The sequence below is a fragment of the Microcebus murinus genome, chromosome 22, assembly GCF_040939455.1.
Source record: "Microcebus murinus isolate Inina chromosome 22, M.murinus_Inina_mat1.0, whole genome shotgun sequence".
NCBI lineage: Eukaryota > Metazoa > Chordata > Mammalia > Primates > Cheirogaleidae > Microcebus > Microcebus murinus.
In genome coordinates this window covers 21,395,384-21,418,433 of record NC_134125.1, presented here as the reverse complement: position 1 = coordinate 21,418,433, position 23,050 = coordinate 21,395,384, and the positions used below count along the sequence as shown (strand labels likewise).

The 23,050-nt window shown below is 45.6% G+C and overlaps 1 protein-coding gene and 1 non-coding gene across 5 annotated transcripts in view; one reads left to right on the top strand and one right to left on the bottom strand.

The window, feature by feature from the left end:
* The window catches only part of OSBP2 (oxysterol binding protein 2), a 181,653-nt gene that overhangs the window by 94,306 nt on the left and 64,297 nt on the right, over positions 1-23,050 (bottom strand). The gene's annotated exons all lie outside the window — the stretch shown is intronic.
* Positions 4,443-4,559, top strand: LOC142863777 (U5 spliceosomal RNA). Its single transcript, XR_012914418.1, has one exon. It is a non-coding gene; the product is annotated as a U5 spliceosomal RNA (small nuclear RNA).

Sequence of the window (23,050 nt, the reverse complement as noted above, 5' to 3'; positions counted from 1 at the left end):
TACTCAGGAGGCTGAGGCAGCAGGATTGCTTGAGCTCAGGAGTTTGAGGTCGCTGTGAGCTAGGCTGACGCCACAGCATTCACTCTAGCCTGGGCAACAAAGCGAGACTCTGTCTCAAAAAAAAAAAAAAAGAGGCAGTGAGAAGAACCACTTGGCATATCTAGTGTATCAAAGGCAGGTTCTTAGGCCGGGCGCTGTGGCTCACGCCTGTAATCCTAGCTCTTGGGAGGCCGAGGCGGGCGGATTGCTCAAGGTCAGGAGTTCAAAACCAGCCTGAGCAAGAGCGAGACCCCGTCTCTACTATAAATAGAAAGAAATTAATTGGCCAACAGATATATATAAAAAATTAGCCGGGCATGGTGGCGCATGCCTGTAGTCCCAGCTACCCGGGAGGCTGAGGCAGAAGGATCGCTCGAGCCCAGGAGTTTGAGGTTGCTGTGAGCTAGGCTGACGCCATGGCACTCACTCTAGCCTGGGCAACAAAAGCGAGACTCTGTCTCAAAAAAAAAAAAAAAAAAAAAAGGCAGGTTCTTATTTTACCCATTGGAACTGAGGCTAAAAAAAAAAAAAAAAAAAAAAGGCAGCTTCACTGACAAGGAGCTAAATTGAAAATAATCATGATTAATAACTTTAAAAAAAAGGAAAAATGAAGGACAAAATGGATAAATAAATGGAGCATTTCAACAGCACAGGAAATCTACAAAAGTAATCAAATAGACATCCTACGATTTAAAAATGTAACATCTGAAATTAAGAATTCAATGGATAGGTTTAACAGCAGAATGTATAAAGATTAAAGCGGGTTTAGTGAACACAAACACTGGCCAATCACAAATATCTAGAGAGAAAAAAGAATGGAAAAGACAGAGCAATGTATAAAAGACATGTGGTACACAGTCAAAAAGTTTAACACACAGGTAATTCACGTCCCACAAGAGGAAGAGAGAAGAGGTCAGAAGCAGGTGTAGAAAAAATAATGGCCATGAATTTTTCTAATCTGTGTAAGACACTAACCCACAAATTCAAGAAACTCAATGAGCCCCAAGAAGGAGAAATATCTTACCTAAGCACATCACAGTCAAAGCCCTGAAGATCAAAGACAGAAAATCTTAGAAACAGTTGGCAAAAAAAAAAAGACATATTATCTTCAAAGGAACAATAATAAGACTGATTATTATCTTTTCAATATAAAATAAAGAAGAAAAAACAACAGCATATTTAAACCTTATAAAAGAAAAGAAAGAAGGAAGGAAGGAAAGGAGGGAAGAAGGGAGAAAGGAAGGAACTAAACTAGAATCTAGACTTCTATACCCAGTGAAAAGACCCTTTACATATTAAAATAAAATAAAAATGTTTTCAGACAAAAACAAAAAGCAAAGAACTCACTGCCAGCAGACATACTAAGGTTCTTTACGCAGAAGGAAAATGATCTCAGATGGAAGCACAGATATGTAGAAAGGGAAAAAGATCATTAGAACTGTCTCGTTAAATGTAGTTATATATAAGTAAGCATTGGTTGTTTAAAACAATGACAATTATAATGCCTTGTGGAATTTATACACACATGAGTAAAATATTTAACAATAATAGTATGAACAATAGGAGGAAAAACAAAATTTATTGTGAGGTTTTTAAATTGGGAAGTGGTAAAAATAATAATTTAGGTTATAATATATCAAAGACACATATTATGATCTTTCATTTAAAAAGAAGGTAGAAATAAAAATAGAGGAGAGAATGAAATCATAAAAAATGCTTGATTAATAATTTTGAAAATGAGAAAGAACATCCATATTATAGCAGGTATCAGAATTTCCTTCCTTTCAAGGACTGAATAGTATTCCATTGTACTGATTTACCACATTTTGTTTATCCACTCATCATAGATGGACATTTGGGTTGCGTCTACCTTACGGCTACTGTGAATAATGGTATGTGAACATGGGAATACAACCTAAATCACTTTTCAATTGACCTTTTGGCTGAACTACAACCTCATTCACTGTTACCTTCTGTTTTGAGGCAATGTGGTAGACAGGATGGAGCAGAGAACCTGGAACAGGCCTAGATTCAAAGCCAGACTCTGCAACTTACTAGCTCAGAGACTGTGGGCAAGTCACTTGATGGATTACCAATAATGCATGTAAACACGCCATGCATATAGTAGGCACACACAGCAGCGATTATTAATGTTACTGTCACAAGCTCAGAGCACCTCCCCACCGTTAGGGGCCCTCAGACTGCTGGTGTGGATCACCCCGGAAGCTTGTGCTTTTCACATTGTTCATTTTCTCCCCCAAAGACAAGAAGACAAACCAAAATTTATAACAGCTGTCAATCAACTTCTATCTCTATAAAACATGTTGCCAGCCAATGATAATTGGTCAAAAAATATTTTACACTTTGCTTGGAAATATCATTCCTATTCATCTGATTTGAATGGCCACATGCTGGTGGCAAGCCCAGATTTAAATGATTCCTGAATGGACACAATGACTAATTAAATTCTAAGGAGACTTCATTAAAAAGTATAAATGCAAACTTTTTACCCATGGGCTTGTAAGTAGATGCCTACAGGAAGCATTTGCAGGAGGGCTTATAACCTCCATTTCTTCTGTAAACAATATCGCAGATGGTGGATGAAAATAAATGCTTGCATTCGGAAACTGTTTATCACACAAACTATAGTGATTGAAATGTATGTGGTTCCTGAATACTTAGATTTTGGCTATTTTGATTATACATTTTTAAATCATCATCCCTCTGACTCTACTGCTATATTTTGGGGGTTTATATATTTATCTATATACCCATAGATTTGGAGAACAGGGTAGGAAGCTAGGTAGGTTCTTAATCAAATCATTTATTGCAAAGGTCCTGAAATCCCCACTGGCCTGCGCCCAGCCCTGGGAGATGACCGTGACCTCCCCGTCTTGCTGCTCTGTGCTAGCTAAGGCACTCTGCCATTCTACCATTCATTTCTCTCTATACACAAAACAGAATTAAGATTGATAATGTATTTTATAAAACTGTAACATGGATACCATAAAGACACAGGACTGACCTTATCTGGAATCCCCCAATATGTAACTTCCTGCAACGTGAAAAAGAGCAGTGTTTCAAACAAAGATCACACACTGCCTTGACTGCCAAAGTCCTTCCAAGCAATGGAATTTGGAAACCAATAAATGGATCCTATGTCCCCTTCACTGCGGGGCAACCATGTGATACAACACAGCAAGCATAGAGATAAGGGAAGAAACTTCCCTTAATGGATTTTTAAGTTGTTGATCCCAAAGCTTATCAGTCTTGAAATGACCCTTAACCACATTTGCCAGTGAATTTTCAACAAGTTACCACATCTCAAAAAAGTTTATTTTTAATCTATAAAGTATGCCCCTCTTTTTTTTGTTTGTTTATTTGTTTTGTAAAATGCAATTTGATATGTCTCTTGGGGTTTGCTTTGGCATCTTGGTTAGAGTCTCGTTGTAAAACTGCCTGGAAGCTATAGGCACACGGGTTTATAAGAGCAAGCAGCAGTAGAAACTGCTTGGAGCAAACACACACACACACACACACACACACACACACACACACACTCACTCACTCACTCACTCACTCACTCACTCACTCACACTCCAAATGCAGCCCCCAAACTGAGGTCTCCTTGAATTCTCCAGGCTAACATGGAGCCTCTGGTTTTGTCCTCTTTCCTGTCCACCTCCAAATCCATCACGAATTGTATGCGCAGAAACAGCCAAAACCTCTACACATTGGGTGATGCAGTTTCAAGTTGTCAACCTTTTTCTATCCCTTCCTCTTTTTCTCCCTTAAAAGTGGGACAACAGGCCGGGCGCGGTGGCTCACGCCTGTAATCCTAGCTCTCTGGGAGGCCGAGGCGGGCGGATTGCTCGAGGTCAGGAGTTCGAAACCAGCCTGAGCAAGAGCAAGACCCCGTCTCTACTATAAATAGAAAGAAATTAATTGGCCAACTAATATATATACAAAAAATTAGCTGGGCATGGTGGCGAATGCCTGTAGTCCCAGCTACTCGGGAGGCTGAGGCAGGAGGATTGCTTGAGCCCAGGAGTTTGAGGTTGCTGTGAGCTAGGCTGACGCCATGGCACTCACTCTAGCCTGGGCAACAAAGCGAGACTCTGTCTCAAAAAAAAAAAACAGGCCGGGCGTGGTGGCTCACGCCTGTAATCCTAGCTCTTGGGAGGCCGAGGCGGGCGGATTGCTCAAGGTCAGGAGTTCAAAACCAGCCTGAGCAAGAGCGAGACCCCGTCTCTAAAAAAAAAAAAAAAAAAAAAAAAAACAAACAAAAGTGGGACAACAGCAGCACCATATATTTTAATGTGGCTACATATCCAAAATCTTTCCTGAACCCAGAATCCCTGCAGACTAAGGGTGAAACTTGAAGGAACACAAAGAATAATCCTATACTCTGGTTTCTCTTCAAAACGAATAAATCTTTCGCCTTTTACTAAAGATTTCCGTGGAGAGAAACAGTTATGAGTTGGTAACCAAATTTTTTGAAGTCTTGCTTGGGCAAGGCTAAGTAAAAAAAAAAGAAAAAAAAAAAAAAAAAAAAAAAAAACAAAGAATAATCCTGTATGTCATCCACACTGCCTCCAGTCCAAGACACCCACACTCAATGGGCCACTGCAACAAAACAACACATCTGGCAGCCCTAGGGGCCACATCCTCCTGCAACCCAATCACCTTGTAGCGTCTTGCTTCTTTCTGATGACAGCTATTGTCACATGTATAGAGAGGTACACAAGAAACAACATGTGTTCTCACTGAGAGTCATCTTGCTCCTACCCTCAAATAACATGGCACGAAGTAAAATTAAACTGTGATCTAAAATGGGAACGGTCTCCACTGGTGGAGGAGGCAAAGCTGTTACAGAGAAAGAATCTCAAGGGCAGACCCTTGTTCTTAGAGAACATTTCATCCTGCCTGTGTTCTTGGGCCAGAACTGAAGTTGGTTCACCTTCTGGTCATTGGTGCTGCCTTCTGGAAAGGCTGCACCCAAACCATCTCCCCTTAGGGTCCTCCAGCAGACTCAGGAGCCTGAGCAAATGCCTGTTCTATGTAGTAAACCATACATAGCTCCACTGGGCTGTCCTGAGGCTCTTTAGGTCTTTTCCTGATTTTCACATGCTCTGTAAATTGACTTTTCTTTTGCAAGTGTCTGAGCTGAGTTGGCGGGGTCAATGCTGAGGAAATCTCTCATTCTCTTGTGATAGCTACTGGCTCCTGAAAACAGTAGAAGATGTGCACACCTGGAGAGAAAGCAGACAAGACCCTGTTTCTAGAAGGAGGGTGATTTCATGGCCCAGGAAGTCCTGGCTTCTGAATGCACAGAGGAGGTTACCGCCACCTGCTTGCCAGAGTCAGGCCTCTTCTCTCTGGTCAGGGTTAGAACCTCTTTTTGCAAACTCCAGGATGCATCTCAGAGACGACCCAGTGAACCCTCCAAGAGCTTCTTTTTTTTCTCTTTTGTTTTTTTGTGATATGGCCTTGCTCTATCACCTAAGCTGCAGTGCAGTGACACGATCATAGCTCACTGCAGCCTCCAACTCTTGAGCTCGAGCGATCCTCCCTCCCACCTCAACCTCCCAAGTAGCTAGGACTATAGGCATTCACGCCATCTGGCTGATGTTTTAAAATTTTTGTACATTTGGGGTCTCACTGGGCTTCCCAGGCTGGTCTCAAACTCCTGGCCTCAAGTGATCCCTCCCAAAGTGCTGGGATGTGATTACAGGCATGAGGCACTGCACCTAGCCCTAAGAGCCTCCTTTTAAGCTTCAAGTAAGCATTGCAGTTCTTCTAAGAGGGTGCAACAATCAAAAACTGACACTTCCACCACTCAACACCAGGAGCAAACATTTTCTAATTGTCTTTTCCTTTATGGACAGTCTCTGAGATGGCCAACAGGTAGTTCAGATATACTATAATGGGCTAATGCCAAGCAATTTTTTGCCCTTTCATGATATCACATGTAGATCTGTCCAAAGCTCTTCAAAGTAAATTATTTACCTCCAAAGAAGCCCTGACTTAAAAGTCAACATTTACAACTTATTAATTAACACAGTTCCCGGCATTAGAGACTCATTACACTAGAGCTACAGCGATAATCTAATTTTCTGTGAAAGGACACGTGTAATTATAGGAGCTCTCCAAGTCTCAGCCACAGCAAAATCATTTCATGCTCTGCTTTGTATCTGTCAGATTAAATCATAGGAAAGGCCCTTGTTGGTTTGTCAGCTACCCCAGAGCACATTCCAGCCAGTTGACCAGGGGCTCTGGGTGAAAGGGAGCAATGCGTGCCATCAGCCACCAGCCCCCACGGTGCAAGGGCTGGCTTCTCCTTGGAGGAAAATCTGCCATGGGAATGGGTAGGATTCTGTGTCCAGTGCCTTGGCAGCAGTTCCAGATGACTAAAATGGCTCTGAGGGAAACAGTACAGAAGAGATGATGTCACTCCCCTCCCCTTTCCTTCCCTTCTCGATAGCAGAGGGCACTTTACAGCTGATCAAAATGTCCCCACCACCATCAGTGCCGTGTGTCCTGATGCCATATGGGCCACGCATGATGCTGACACTTTATACATCCTCACAACAACCCTATTTTTCAAATAAAGGGACTGGGACCGGCAGAGGTTATTTGTCCCAGGTCACATGGCTGCTAAATGACACGGCTGAGACCCCAGCCCAGGTTGGTCAGGTTCCTGTACCGAAGACACCATGAGGAACAAACCAGACAGACACGGAGCTCTGCTCTGCCCCCCGAAGCACTCGCAAATCCCCATGCTTCTCTCCTTCCCCGCTGTCCCAACCCTCTGACTGTGCCACCTGTCATCAGCATCCACTGGCCTCTCAGCCACTTTCCTGCCTTGCTCTGAGGGTGCCAGGCTCCAGCTAACACCCTTCCAAGGGTCCTTCGACACTGGAATCCAGAGGAGAGTATGGCCGGGAAGGCCTTTCCTGATTTGCTCCTGCCACCTTTGAGGTGTCTTTAGCTCTCTAAAGCCATGCTCTCCCCTCTCCTCCAGGCCTCGCTTTCATATCACCTTACATATCACCTCCTCCAGGCAGCCTTTCCTGACCCTCAAAACCCGGCTAGGTGCCCCTCCTTGTGTGTCCCTCACCAGGATGAAGCATCGAGCACACTGTGCTGTGTTCTCCTGTTGGTGTGTCTGCCTCCCTACCACAGGCAGCGAGGTCCCCTCCTAGCGCTGCCTGGCACAGAGACTTGTGCAGTAAATACTACCTGACTTAAAACATACTAACCTCCATACAATTGAGCAAGAAAGGATGTTTTCTAAATCAAAAATATTAAGCACTCTGTAATCCCAGCACTTTGGGAGGCTGAGGCAAGAGGATCACTTGAGACCAGGAGTTTGAGACCAGCTTAGAAACCTTATAAAACCTAATGAGACCTCTCTCCACAAAAAAAAAAAAACAAAAAAAATTAAAAAATTAAAAATTAGTTGGGTGTGGTGGTGCACACCTGTATTCCTTGCTACTTAAGAAGTCAGAGGATCACTTGAGCCCAGAAGTTCAAGGTTGCAGTGAGTTGTGATCAGGCCACTATACTTCAGCATGGGGGACAAAGTAAGACCCTCATCTCCAAAAACAAATCTATATTTAAAAAAAAAAAGAAATATTAAGCATTAATGTGTGCAAGGCACTCTCTGATCCAAAACATGGTCCACATTACATGGTTAGAGAAAAAAATTAATCTACAATTAAAATTCAATACCAAACAAAATCCCAATGGGGTATTTTTAATGGAACTTAAGTTGATTCTAAAATTTACATGAAAGAGAAAATGCCAATACATTTTTAAAATTAAAGAACAATGAGGGAGGATTTATCCGATCAGCTGCTAAAATATGCTATAAAGCTACAGTAATTAAACTGTGTGACAGGCACAGGAATTGATAAAGAGATCAATGGAGAATAGAGTGTTCAAAAACATAATAAATGTTTTACTAGGAAAATCATATATACTTTTGGAAAACATGAAAATTACATGCCTTCCTCACAACTTGCACAAAAACAAATTCCAGAAGGATACAATTGAAAACACACTTGTCAAATGGTCCCTTCTTTCCCAAGTAACTTGAATGGTGCTTTTATCCCTAAGTGAATCCCTGTAAATACATAAATCTGCTTGTGGAGGTCCCATTCCAGTGCTAAGAATGAAAACCTAGGACTTTCATCTACGGCATTTTAACATGCGATCAGAGACGGCTCTGTGGGACTACCCACTCAGGACAGGACCGTGGAGACCTACGCCAATTCCGAAAATGCTGTCCCTGCTTCTGAACACTCTTTCTGTGATGAAACATTATGAAGATGCTTACACACCGATAGTAACTTTCAATTAACACAGTCCCGATGATCGCAGTGGACATTTCCAAGACCCACATTCTCTTCTCAGCACTTGCCTGGTTTTCCCAACTAGGAATTGCCCCAGAAGCTTCCAGGGCCAAGGAGCTATGTTGTGCGAAGTGTCAGGTTGAGAAAAGGCACATTTTTCATCAAGATGCCACAGAGTTTGCATTTCCAAGAAATATTTATAAGTTGCATTCTTATGCAAGCATTCCCAAAGGCAAAGATTGTATACGATCGGTTGGATTTGGGGAACAATAGTATTATCAGCATTGCAGAGTTATTCATTTACCTTTAGAAGAAATATGCTTTCTGAACAAGCCTGTCTCCCTGTGAGATGGGGTATTTCATGTTTCGGGGAATGAAAACAAACAGAATCGTGAGAGGCAAGAACCTGTGTCCGCAGTGAGCTGCCTTCACTGAATTCCCTCCGGGTAGCCATAGGTAGGACCGTATCTATTAAGTAGGACACATCAAACACTGTGATGCCTGAGAAAACATACAATCATTGTCAAAAAGGCACAATGAGTAGTATCAGGAAAACCTTTGTTCAACACTTTCTCAGGTTGTCCTAGGATGGCTGATTTGGTCTTCCCCCACCCAGGACTGTCTTGTGCCACCAATGGGCATGTAAAATGGTGCCATCCCTTTGGAAGACAGCTTGGCAGTTTCTTAAAAAGTTAAACACATTGCTGGGCGCGATGGCTCACGCTTGTAATCCTAGCACTCTGGGAGGCCGAGGCGGGCGGATTGCTCGAGGTCAGGAGTTCAAAACCAGCCTGAGCGAGACCCCGTCTCTACCATAAAAATAGAAAGAAATTAATTGGCCAACTAATATATATAATATAAAAATCAGCCGGGCATGGTGGCTCGTGCCTGTAGTCCCAGCTACTCGGGAGGCTGAGGCAGGAGGATCGCTTGAGCCCAGGAGTTTGAGGTTGCTGTGAGCTAGGCTGACACCATGGCACTCATTCTAGCCTAGGCAAGAAAGCGAGACTCTGTCTCAAAAAAAAAAAAAAAAAGTTAAACACATATATATACCCTATGACCCAGCCATTCTACTCCTAGGTATTTACCCAAGAGAAAAAAAGAAATACACCCATGCAAAGGCCGGTATACAAATGTTCACAGCAGCTCCATCTGTAATGGCCAAACCTGGAAACGACTCAAATGTCCATCAACAGTCAATGGAAGAACAAAGTGTGCTGCACCATACAATGGAACACTACTCAGCAATAAAAAGCAAGAAACTAGTGATTTATGCAACCATACAAATGAATTTCAAAATAGCTATGCTGGGTGGGAAAAAGGCAAAGAGAAGAGTATATATGGTATAATTCTGTTTGCATGAAACCCTAGAAAATACAAACTAATTTATCACACCAGAAAGCAGGTTAGTGGTTACCTGGGAAGGTGGGAGAGGCTGAGGAGGGATTACAAAAGGACATGAGGAGACTTTGGGGTGGTGAGTAGGTACATTATCTTGATTGTAGTGATGGTTTCATGGATGCGTACGTGTGTCAAAACTTACCAGATTGCACATTTTGAATATATACAGTTTATCGCACGTCAACTATACCTCGATGAATTTTTTTTTTTTTTGGAAAGACACGTATTGAAGACCAAAAAAGAGCAGCTGTCCATCAAGAAATGCTGTGCTGTTCACACCCTCCAGCTGGGACAACCGCTGTAAGCATGAGGCCCAGAACCTTCCTGTGGTCAGAATTCTCACCTCCTGCTGAAAGCCCAGTAGTCTTTTGGCTCTGTCCAAAAGACTTGGCTGCTGTCCCCACCTGCCCTGGTGGGGCAGATGCCACTATCCAGTCACCCTGCTTGAAGCTGGCACACAGTTCACGGGCCATGTAGGGCCACCACTCATTCCCTGGAGAATCTCTGCCCCAGAGATTCTCTTTGTAGTAGGCAGGGGTTCTCCTGATTGGATTCAATTTGTGACCACAGTTCAATTTCTTGAGCTGCTTTAAGGCAGAAGGATGCCAGTGCCAAATCTAATAAAAATCCAACTTATACTTTATATCCCTCTCCTTGAGGTTTGATATGATCAAAGTGGCTGCTATTCCAAGAGACCAGCAGAGCACCTGGCATTTGGGGAAGCTGTGTTAACTCATCTAAGCTTGGCCTGGAGAGCTCCAAGGCCAGCTTCTGAGCAAAGCCCCCTAGTCCTAGGTGTCCCCCACCAAATGATAAACAAAAAAACTTACTGGTTCCTGCCCCTCACTATGTTCTCATCTAAGGGATGCAGCAAAGCAAAGCTTGGAAGCTGCAAAAATCTGCGTTTCAATGCTGGTGCCACCATTCATTCGCCCAACATTTCCTGAGTACCTCCTGGCCCTGCACTTGGCACTGAGCACACCACGGTGAACACAGGAGAGATGCTGCCTTCTTGGAGCCCACAGTCACATAAAGGAGACAGATGTTGATCAGAGGATCACCACTTCCCTCAGCGATCAGGCAAGGCACCCGGGGCAGGGAGGGCCTCCTTTGTCAGGGGGTGGAGGGGGACCTGATAATGCTTCCCTCCCTCTCAGCAGGACAGTGCCACTCATGGGGATGGTGCTTGGGTTGGGTTGGGACCTGCCAAGCACAGAACCCAGCACCACCCATGGTCGGCCTCACTGCCTGGGCACATCCCTTAAGGGGTCTCCTTCTCTCCAGGCAGCCCGAGGTCGGCATGCTGCAGTCCACCTCGGGGTCATTTTCCAGGATGCAAGCAAGTCAGTGTGTCTCTGAGGAACACAGACGCCAGTGGAGAGTGGTGGACAGGGACACCAGAGGCTCCCAGGCTCCTGAGCCCCTCCACACCCACAGCTCAGGCTGGGGTTGAGTCAAAAGACAAATGACTCAGTCAGTGTATGGCAGGCGCCAGGGCAATAACCAGAGGCAGGAACGGCTGCCTTGGGGGGCAGGATGGAAAGAGGGGAGGGCGTGGGGAGCAGGGCTGCCGCTTTGCACGAGAGGCATGACTTCTACTGCTCCCTTCCTGTGCATATTAGTGGATTTAAAAAAAAAAACATTTAAATACTAAAATAAAAATAGTACATGAGGCCCAGAACCTTCTTGCGGTCAGACCCCCACCTCCAGCTAAAATCCCAGGCTTCCCCGAGGCAGATGCTGCTCCGGATTCAGCCCACTAGACGCTGACTTTCACCTTTGAGTTGCTTGGAATGAGGTGAGGCCACAGACTTGGGTCCACAAATGTCAAAGGAGTCAAATTAGAACAGTTTAATGGGGTCTCAGTGGCCTGCGGCATTCCAGCAGAATGCAGAAAATGCCCAAGTCGCGGCACTGGCATTTACCCTAGCTCATGAGTGTTGCAGTGTCGCAGATAGCAGGGACTGAGTGAAACTCACCGACGAGACCGATTCCTTAGCAGCCGTGCCACTGCTGCAGGGAGTTTTCCACAGGACCTGCTGCTGGATATTCACGCTGCCAGTTCTGAGAGAAGATGGATCGCTGCGGCAGGTTCACAGCGAAAGCGCTGGCACTAGGGTGCAGGGCATGACACCAGGCTTTCGAATAATGCTAATAACAGTGCCTTTCTGCTCGCCCAGGGCTGTGAGCCCCTCGAAGACTGAAAGCTCAGCCTGAAAGAGTATTCAATTCTGGCATCTTGTTTTGGTTTTAAATCAACTACAAATAGATTTTTGCTTCATGTACAGTGAGAATCTGACTGGCACACATGTAGGGCCAGACGTGCACACATGCACTTCCAAAAGGAAAAGCAATGGTCAAAGGAATACTGACCAGCAAGAGGGAGCCCAAAGAGTGAGTACAAGCTGGCTTTCTGTGTAATAGGTGCTTAGAGAGAGGTGCGAAGTGCAGGGGTGCCGGGGTGGGCAGCAAGGAGCACCCAACCACCAAAGGGGCCACGGGTCCTTCGGGTCCCCACAACTCAAGCACGAAACTAAACCCTTCTTCATCCCCTCTGTTTCTACTTTTTTCTAGAAAGAAACTGGGGATGCTTTCAATACCAGGTGCTTCCTTTCTTTCTGGAGCTTTCCCAAGGAAGGGCAGGATATGGGTTCTTGTCACTTGGAGTCACTTCTGTCCAGCTCCCGTAGCAACACGTGCACCCCGGGAAGGACAGGGAGGCCAAGCAGCTGAGACAGGAAGGCACTGGGCTCCTGAGCATGCTGACGCCCATCCCTTTAGGAGTGTGCTAGGTGACAGTGCCACCTGGGAGCACCCTTTAGAGGCATTTTCTAAAGGCCTGGGGGGCGCCACTCCCTGCTAGGTGGTAGGAATAGAAAGTGAATAGAAGGTGGTGCTGGTCCTTAAAGAATTCACACACCTGTAATCCTAGCACTCTGGGAGGCCAACGCGGGAGGATTGTTTGAGCTCAGGAATTTGAGACCAGCCTGAGCAAGAGCGAGACCTCATCTCTATTAAAAATAGAAAGAAATTAGCTGGACAACTAAAAATATATAGAAAAAATTAGCCGGGCATAGTGGTGCATGCCTGTAATCCCAGGGAGGGCGGCTGAGGCAGAAGGATCACTTGAGCCCAGGAGTCTGAGGTTGCTGTGAGCTGAGCTGATGCCATGGCACTCTAGCCTGGGCAACAGAGTGAGACTCTATCTCAAAAAAAATGAACCCACAAACCAGATCTGCAAACTGCTGTGATTACACACCCTATCCAAAAAAAGTTTTGCTGTGAGTCCCCAGTATGTGAATGTTTATTTACAGGTTATACATATTTTGTACTACTTGACTTATACTTTATGTATATTACATAACATAAATAAAAACTAAAATTGTAAAAGATGAAATTAAATCAGTTTGAGTAAAACTTCTAATGTTTTCTTCTCATATTGTAGTAGAGGTATCTTATGCCCTCCTGGGGAGACAGGGGACTACCCTCATTTTTTTTTTAAAACAACTGGGCTAGAGGACAGTGGAATGAAAGCCACAACCTTATTCACGCTTCTACCCAACACGATGTTCCCTAGGTAAGCACCGCAGAAGAAAGAGGGAGCTCTGAGCATAGTTGGTGGCGTGTTATATTTATAACAGGCCATAATTGTGAGCTGCCCAAGTGTCCAACTGCAAGATACTTGCAGGGCAAGAAAACTGGGACCAGGCTCCAGATAAAGCAGACGCAAGCACCAGAAGTGACAACAAAGCCTGCAGAGCAGCCAGAATACCGATGCCATAATACAATGCCTAGGGAAGGGGGATCAGTGTGGCGGTCGCTCTGTTGTCCGTGGCATGCTGGGGTGTGTGCGGTACGAGCAGGTCCCAAGGAATAGCAATGGCTGGGATCGTGGCAGTGTTTTCATTTCTTCTTTCAAATCTCCTTTGATGTCACTATAATGTTTTTAATAGTGTAGGAAATCAAGTTCAAGTGAATAGTGGAGGATAATTTTTCTCACCAGTTCCTTCTTCCTCTCTCTGCTCTAGAAGACAGAGTATCGATTTCCTCCCACCAGCTTCCCTGGCTTCCAGACTGATGAGCACGTCTGCAAACCAGCCAGGATCCACTAATAGGGCCGCTGCCTGCCTGCTCTCTCGGGCCGCTGCCATCGCTCTCCCCGACAGCTCTGTGCCCTCCCTCGGCCGCAGCGCTGCGTGGGCTGTCACTGTGGGCACCAAGGTATTTTTTTCCTGCATTCGGTCATCAATTGATGGTCTTAAGCTGCGACCACATCTGGGAGACCCTGAGCTCAATGGGACCAAACCTTTTTGCACAAATCGAGGAACAGTGGCACTTTTACATGAGCTATGGCAAAGGATTAACACAGGAATATTTTCCAGGGAGTATCTGCCCTTAACCGAGCCACAGATTTATTTCTTGCTAAGGGGAGTGTAAACTGGAACCACCTTCATGGAGGATAACTCAGCAACAATATCAAAATGTGAAGCATGCATGTGACCCAGTCGTCCCTTTTCTAAGAATTTAGCCTTAGGAAATAACCACGGTAGTGCAAAAAAAGGGGAAAAAAATATGAGCATAGAAATGCTTGTCCCAGTGTCTTTTGTTGATAATAGAGAAACACGACAAATAACTGGAATGGTTCAAAAATGTTTAAGTAAATGATGCTATATCCATTTAATAGAATATTATGTATCATTGATAATGACATTTATAATTAGGTATTTGGACAGGTGATAAAATTAAAGAATTGTGATTTGGGGTATGATAGTGGTCTTAAAGTTATACCTTTAAAAGAATCCTTGTTTTTTTAGAGATACACAGCAAAATGTTTGCATATGGGGTTTGCTTTAAAATAATAAGGGGAGGCAGGGCATGGTGGCTCACAACTGTAATCCTAGTACTCCAGGCAGGAGGATCACTGGAACCTAAGAGTTCAAGACCAGCCTAAGCAACACAGCAAGACTCACTCTCTACCAAAAATAGAAAAATTAGCCAGGCATGGTCACATACACCTATAGTCCCAGCTACTCAGAAGGCTGAGGCAGGAGGATCACTTGAGCCCAGGAGTTTGCGGTTGCAGTGGGCTAGGATGATGCCACTGTACTTTACCTGAAGCAACAGAGCAAGACTCTGTCATAAAATAACATAATTTTTTAAAAAGTTAGCATAATAATTTTAAAATAAAATAAAATGGGGAAAGCAGATTAGTGGTTGCCAGGGGGTGAGGGAGGAGAACTGGGGGAGTGATTGCTGGGCTTCCTCTGGGGTGATGAAAATGTTCTAGAGCTAAACAGAGGTGATGGTTGTATGAGATTAAGAATGTGCTAAATGCCACAAATGGTAAACTATGTTAGGAGTATTTATCATAATACAAAATAGTAATAATAGGGGGTAACAGAAGACAGGGCTGAGATGAAATAAGATTGGCCAAAAATTGAAAATTATTGACAACAGAGCGATGACATTATGAGACTGTATGTGTATATGTGTACATATACACGTATAGAAATGTTAGAAATTTTCCATAATAAAATGTTACAAAAAGAGACCCCATCATCTCACATAGTTACCCATTTTTTGGAAACCATTTTATTATTTACTTGTATCCCATTACAGCATGTTATATACCTTAAATAAACACAATATAATTTATTTTTTAAAAAAGTGATGTCACAGATGTATATTCATTGACATGGAATGTCCACAACATATTGTTGAGAGTTTAATGAGTCGCTATTGGGGATTATCCCCAATAGAATATTGGGGATTTTCCCACTGACATGAAATTATATATCTAGATCATGTGAAATATTTTCAGGAAAGATTTAACAGTCATTATTACTAGGTTGGTAGAGTTGAGAAAATTTTTCTCCCTTTTATGTAGTTTTCAGTATAGGCTGTATTTTTTTTTTCCCACTGAGTAATTCTACAAAACATTAAGCTGTTTTCTCAAAAGGCAGAAATGTTTAGGGACACACTTTTCACCCCTAATGTTGTGATTGAATGTTTCTGGACGGTGGCACATTCCTGACACGAACCACCAGCTAGATTGGTGCCTGGGCACTTACTCCAATGACAATATTCTCCACAATGGCAGTCACCTCACAGGGGGACTGAGGAGGGCCCAGCTTTATTGTTGGAGACCCCTGCCAATGACAAAACCCTGACAGTGACACCAGGCAACACTTTCTCCTGCACACACTCATTTGGCCTCACAGCCAATGTCAGCTAGGCTGGGACTGTCCCTACTTTAGAGACAAGGGATCTAAAGCTTAGAGGAGCTGGTGGGCTTACTCAGATACCACAGCTAAGTAGCCAAGGAAGGACCCAGCCCCACTGGGGAATCCAAGCCTCCCCTTCTTCTCTCCCCCATGAGCTACCCTAGTGTCCTGACCACCAATGACACCAGCCCTCCACACAGGAGATGAAGATTATTACATAATGGTCTTGCATAGGTGAAAACACAGACACCTGTATTATCCCCACAGCCAAGAACCTCCTGCCCCCACTGTACTTCACACAAATGGCAGCAGCTGGTGGGCCAAATATGGCAACCACCGCTGGACTGCCCATTGCCAAAGACTATGCTATTCCTGCCATGGTCTCTCCACTCAGCCCCCTGGAGTCACCTCAAAATCCCTTTGGCCTTCTGCACTCCTAGCGATATCCTTTGGAAGGACTTGATCTTCAAACTTGGCTCTGTGAGAGGGCCCCAGACCACTTGTCTGGAGGCTCTGCGCCCAGAGCGTGTGGACCAAAGGAACCACGGTGCCTGGCCAAAGCACCAGGCACCTACTTCTCACGCTCATTCTTTCATTCAGGCTCTCTCTCTCCCTCCATTTCCCCAACAAATAATTCCCATGTATCTATTCTGAGACAAGAAAGGCACTTAGGCACTGGGTGCTCAGTGACAAGCCCATTGTCAAAATCTCTACCTTCACGTTGCCGCAAGTTATCAGGGAAATCAGACAGTAAACAAGTAAGTGCACACTAGTAATGAGCACAAGCGTGGTGAGTGCTACGAAGGATAGGTATGGCATTCTTTCCAGGGGCCGGAAGCAGACCAGGTTGGGGAGCCAACAGGACATCCGGGAGATGATCCCACGTGTGTGACAATCCACAGCGCATGGGGCTCACATTGGCTGCCTGACAGCCCAGGTGCTGAGGCCCAGAGAGGTAAAGGCCCCAGAGGACATCACTCAGCTGAGACAAGGAAAAGCTAGACCTCAGAGTGGCCTCAGAACCAGGGCTAACCAGTCACAGGCTCGTCCAGCTCGTCAGGATGGCTGGGGCACAAGGGCTTCCGTGGCCAGGGCCTTGAAGGCGACACTTCTGGCTGAGCTCACAAAACATCTCTGAACAGGAATTCTCTGTGAACACAGAGCCACCTAATGGGTGACAAGACACCCCATGGGCTAGTCTGGCCTCCCCACTTCAGGTGATTAACAGAGACAAGGAAAGATGGGCGATGGGCTCATTCGCAGCTACAGGTCCTCCGTGAAGTGCATGGCACCACGACTCAAGAGCCAAATTAAAATGAAAAATCCCATTCTTCGGGAGAGGCGACTTCAATTCTGAGCAATCACGTGTTTCCAACTGTCTTCCAAAGAAAAAATGTCAGGTGGCCGCTGCTGGGGGAGAGGAAAACCCTCCATGCAATCCCCAAAACCAGAGCTCACCCATGGGAGTCCCGACCTGCAGGTTGCATCTGAGGCCGGCGTGAACCCACTGCAATGATTTCTTCTCTACTCTGCAGCAGGCAGCGGGCATAGGCACAGCCTCTGTCCTTTCTGCAGAATAATTAACCCCAAGACGTGGTGGCCGCTGGAGAGCAGTCTGAGAGCAAGCACACACCCAAGCCAAGCTCCATGAAGCCTTCCAGGGAGTTGTCCTCCCAGGCTTAGGTAGAGAGAGAGACAGAGAGTGTTGGGAGCGGGGAGACTGTGGAACAGTCAAGGCCCTGTCCCTTGCTGTAGCCTGAGCCCCTGCCACCCTCGGGCTCAGCCTCAGTTTCTACAGCCAATCCTGTTATCAGGTGAAAGCTCTGGACCAGTGGTATTCAAATCTTTTGCACTGGAACCCATTTTTCAAACAGATATCCTTCGCTAGAGACCACCAGACGTAGAACAAGGGAAGCTACCTCAGCTGGCAGAGGGAGGAAGCCAGCGTGGAGCCCCACTCAGCAACACTCCCCTGGCAGCAGGTCCCTACAGAGGAGTACGATCATTCACACTAGCCCAGGGCTCTGGAATCACATGGAAGCCCTGGGCTGCTGGTGCCACTGTGTCCAGGAGTGCCGCATGTGGCCAGGGACAGCCACTGTGCTGCCAAGAGGCAGCTTCCATTGGGCTCAGCTCTTTCTGTGCTCACAAAGCCTTCCCCAGCAACCCATTCTGCCTGTGAGGGGCCTCTGGAAGCTTCTGTGCCTCCTACCTCTGCCTCTAGGGGACTTGTCTTGTCCTCCAAGGTTTCTCTTCCACAGGCCATGGCTGTCATGCCGGCCTGCAGGCCTTGCCCCTCTCCAGAGCTGGGTCTGAGTTTACCACAGTTCACCGGCCAGGCCTAGGCATGGGTGAGGGGCAGCCTCAGAGGACGTGCAGCCCACGCAGCTTCTGCCTGCCCTTCTGGGGATGCAGTGAGGGGGCTGGGGGTGGTGAGAAAAGGTTCCTTAGAAGACCCAGAAAAGGGGACAGGATTTCATGCTCCCTCATTACACAAACTCTGGTAGGCCCTCGGGCATGACTTTGCCCTGCTCCCTCGAGATTGGACCAGGGCAGGGGACCTGCTGCCACCTGCACCGAGAATTTGAAGCTGGGGCACAGAGACAGCAGGGCAGGCCAGGCCCACCTGCAAAACCAAGTTACAGAGGCATAAAGGCACCAAGTTACAGGCTGCAGAAAGAAAGGACACAGCGGGGACACTGGGAGAGAGCCAGAAATGGGAGAATCAGAGCAGCTGCCAATATATCCTGTCCCTCCAGGATATTCTACTTCCTGCACCCGGAGTGTGGTCCACTTGTGCTTAAGCCAGTTTGAGTGGGTTTTAGTTCCCTGTCACCAACTGACCATGAATAGAAATCTCACACACACACACACACATGGATCACTAAACAGATCCCTGTCTATACAGGCGTTTCCAGTGTAGTAAGGAGGCATGCCCCATGCATGAGACCATCACACACAGATCTATTGTCAACTAAGGACCCAGGCTGAAGGGCCAGGGATGGCGGAGATAATTACTGGCATTTTTAAGCTGCCCCACATGGTTCCCTCTCCCCCAGGGTTGTTTTGTATTATTTAATTTTTACATTATTGTTATTTACCATCCCAACCATCTTATAATACAGACATTTTTCTTCCCTTTGATGAGCAAATAAATTGTGGCTTAGAGAGGTTGAAGGCTTTGTCCAAAGTCACATAGTGATTCAAGAGCAAATCCAGGATACCAAATTTTGCACCGCTTTTCCTAAGCCACACCTGTTCATACCACCACGACATCGAGACCAGGGGTGGCGGGTGCAACAGAGCCCAGCCTCCGGTTCCACTGCCCAGAATACTAAGCCACAACCTTTCAACATGCGTCTCCAATCAAAGCTCAAACTGGCAAAGTGAAGTGCAGGGAGTACCCAGGAAAATGTCACAGTCCTGCTTGCCTCTGGTTTAGGTCATACGTTCCGGCCTGGCCCCTGGGACCCTCTGCCTCTGGAATGACTGACATAGTGACCTGTCGCCTTGCCTTCATCACAGCCTGGTGCTCGTGCCTACAGACCCACATGCGGGGTAACATCTAGATGGCAACAAAAAATAAACTTCTCCAATCTGATCATTAATTACAAAGGAAAGTGCTATTATGTCCCTTAGTTACAAAGGAAGCAATTAGTAATCGAGGTAATTACCGTGGCAGGAAAATGATGCTTAAATTACCTTCATGGTGAGAATGTATCTACAGACAATGACGCTTGCTATGCTCTGACCTCTGCATTAGAAAACCCCCATTTAAAAAAAAATTCCATAAAGCCTGTTTTTCTACTAAAATGAGGAGGCCACCTCTGGGCTGGCTCCTGGGCTTGGCTGGCAGGCTAAAGTCCCAGGAGGAGGAGCTGCTGCCTCAGAACAAACACCGACCGTCACCCTTACTGCGAAAATCCAACTCAGTTTCTCTGAGAACTGAACATCAATCTCCTTTGAGTTCTGCACATACATTCAGACTCACTGGTGACCCATTTACCCTGAGCCTCTTTCAGTTAGCACTGATTTATACAGGTCCCTCAGGGACAAGCCATGCCATCTGCATGGGTCACAGAGTGACATCTAAATCCAAATCATTCTCACCACCTACAGAACAGAATAGCATCACTTTTCTGTGTTACTTTCCGGTGGCTCTTCCCTTTGCTTCTGTGGACACCTGAGAACTGACTATCTCTGTGCCCTTCTCAGGAACTCTGCCCACCAATGTCACCCCCATCCTGTACCCTGCGGGGCTCTGACAAGGCCAAACCACCAGAAGACTCCATCCTTCCAACGCCCAGCCCTCCTTCTTTGGGAAGGGCTGGGATCCTGGCCCAGCTGAAGGTCATTAACTTCTCTTCACTTTCTTTGGACTCTGAACAGAGCCCAGTTTGTCTGCTGGAAACGCATGAGCATTTAAAAAAAAAAAAGGAATTCTTATCTTTTAAATATACTTCCAGAAATATCAACAAATAGAATAAGATCTCTGCAACTGGCTTCAAAATGACATGGGACAAAAGAAAAAGGTGGTGGCACAGAGACAAGATTGGCCATAAGTAGAGAACTGTGGCAACTTGGTGACAGGTATATGTAGGTATCTGAGCCTTTTCTGTCCACTTCTGTTTACATCTTAAATTTTCTATAACAACAATAAATTTTTTTAGAAAATCCCATCCCAGGGGTTTTGCGTCCTTAAGCCCAGCTGTTCTACCTGAGGTTTTTCCCTGCACCTCTGTCAAGCCCTCTGCCACGTTCACAGTACGACAGCTACCCGCAAGGTGCTACTGAAGCCATGAAGAGTGATCTGGCCCCGCCTGCGATGAGCCCTTGGGCTGCATTATCTGTGCCGATCTGTAGAGTACTGTCGCTATTTTATCAAAGTCCCCACGCTCATTTCCCAAATTGTGCACTGGTTTTTCTCTCCCTCAAAACCAGGATGGGCGGGCAGGGACTCCCCTTCCTCGGTATCACGGAAGGGGAATATTCTGAGATGGCTGCCCTACCCAGTGCCATTCGATGCTCATTCTGAAGCCCCCCAGAAGCAGACACCAGTCTTTTCTGTGAGCAATGCCCTTCACCACGACCAGCGTTGTGGCCAGTAATTCCTGCCCGTAGTCTATCCCGCTCTCTCAGTTCAGGTGAGCACCAGGAAGTGAAAGTCTGACGAGTGACAGGTGTGGCACTCCCAATACAGACACAGTCCTTAGGTAGAGAGAGGCAAAAGGCTGTACCTACACCTGGGAAACAGAGGACAAGAACTTGGATGCGGACACACCTGATGAATTATATGGCCCTATGTCATCCCTCTTGTCTCTCTGGATTAAATAAATACATGGGAAAAAACAGAATTAAATGCCCATTCCATGGAAAACATGGAATTTGGAAGTAGGGGCAGCAAGCCAGCAGTAATAAGCAGTCCGGGAGTCCGACAGAACAGACTGTGTTTCTCCAAGTAAGGTTCATGGGCAGCTGGCATGAGCCTGTGTGGAATGTTTATTAAAAATGGGGTCCCTGGGCAACATGTGACCATCATATCAGAATCCCAGTGCCCCTGCCCTAGGGATTTGCAGGGGTTTTTTATAGACAATTTGAAAATATTACTGAATATTTAGCAAACACAATTGATCTCAAATAAAAACATATACATAACAAAGCAATAATGACAAACAATGCATGAAAATATTGTTTATGTGCCTAATTTAAAGGGATCATATTAGCAAGAAAAAGAGAATAGCCCACAAAGCATAAGGCCATTGCAATCCTAAATTAAACAATTTGGAATCCAAAAAGAATAAAAGACATTTTACAAGGATGATGAAAACTTTCCCTGTATATATCAAAATGTGAAATTTGATACCAAACATAGTAAGACTCTTTGATGATCACGTCTATAAAATGGGCAGTCAGGAGTAAGAAATAGGAGAGAGAGACTCAATTAATCCTTTGTCTGACTTTTTCAAAGATACGAAAAAAAACTCAGATTTTCTTCTTCAATAAACCCTGGATTTGTTGTGGAAAGCAAGTGCCAGGTCTCCAACGCCCCCTGCCCCCCACCACCACATTAGCCAGTGTTGGCTTCTGAATCTTCAGGATTTGCAGTTTTTTTGTTTTGTTTTGTTTTTGAGACAGAGTCTCGCTTTGTTGCCCAGACTAGGGTGAGTGCTGTGGCATCAGCCTAGCTCACAGCAACCTCAAACTCCTGGGTTCAAGCGATCCTCCTGCCTCAGCCTCCCGAGTAGCTGGGACTATAGACATGCGCCACCATGCCCGGCTAATTTTTTCTACATATTCTTCTATATATTAGTTGGCCAATTAATTTGATTTCTATTTATAGTAGAGACGGGGTCTCGCTTTTGTTCAGGCTGGTTTCAAACTCCTGACCTTGAGCAATCCCGCTCCCTCGGCCTCCCAGAGAGGATTTGCAGTTTTAACATGTTGCCCCAGGGGGACTTCGTGCCCACCAAAGTAAGAGAGAAGTTATTCAGGGTTTTTTCTTTAACTGTATTGTTAATCCATGCTGGTCAGGATTTTACTAACTTAATGAGTTTGCAAGAGACCTCTTTATACCTTCCGACCAGCTAGGAGAATGGGTCTTAACCTCCTCGAGACTGAGGGGTGTGGGGGTTAATAGCTTGAATGCAGCTACATGTTCCCTTTGTCCTGAGAGGAGCACAGCCGTGTCCCCACCCAGCTTCTTAGGGAGGGAGGACAGTGGTGGTGGTCACAGAAGAACTCATCACAAATCAGTACCTGCAGGGATTCTCTAAGCACCCGGGGACAATTCCCCTCAACAAGAAACACTGTGTTTTGGGAAGCATTCCTCCAAACAGGAAGAGAGAATTGTTGAGCAGACCACAACCACTTGCATCCCCAGGCACTCAGGCAGCGGTTTTCCGAGAGCTGTTTACAGAATCAGAACAATTCTGTACTTCCCGCAAATTTATTCCCACTGGGGGTGGGGACTGCCAACAGGGATAGGAGGAAAGCCTTCTAAGTCCTACCTTTTAGAGGATTTTCATTTTG